This window comes from Etheostoma spectabile, chromosome 5 (assembly GCF_008692095.1).
Source record: "Etheostoma spectabile isolate EspeVRDwgs_2016 chromosome 5, UIUC_Espe_1.0, whole genome shotgun sequence".
In the NCBI taxonomy this organism is placed as follows: Eukaryota; Metazoa; Chordata; class Actinopteri; order Perciformes; family Percidae; genus Etheostoma; species Etheostoma spectabile.
The window spans coordinates 12,920,009-12,920,294 of NC_045737.1; the positions used below are offsets into that span (position 1 = coordinate 12,920,009).

At 28.0% G+C, this 286-nt stretch overlaps 1 protein-coding gene across 1 annotated transcript in view; it reads left to right on the forward strand.

Annotated features, from left to right (window-relative positions):
* LOC116689051 (solute carrier family 12 member 2) overlaps positions 1 to 286 on the forward strand; it is a 21,116-nt gene that overhangs the window by 12,834 nt on the left and 7,996 nt on the right. The gene's annotated exons all lie outside the window — the stretch shown is intronic.

Below are 286 nucleotides of genomic sequence, written 5' to 3' on the forward strand. Positions count from 1 at the left end.
TGTTTTTATCTCAATTTCAAACAATGGAGATAACATATGGTATATGTTTAGGGAATGCAATCAGTCTCTACTAGCACACAACTAAAAATGGAAGTGTGATTCATTTTTTTGTCATAAGGTTATAATTCATGTTAAAATTTCACTATGGAAAAAACATAAGTGGTCATATCTAGAATAATTTTCTGAATTGAGTCAGAAATACATGTGTATCACAGAGAATAAGATAAGGCCATTGATTTTCAGGTAGAAAAATTTTAACTTGTTCCATTTTTCTTCTTGTAAAAAT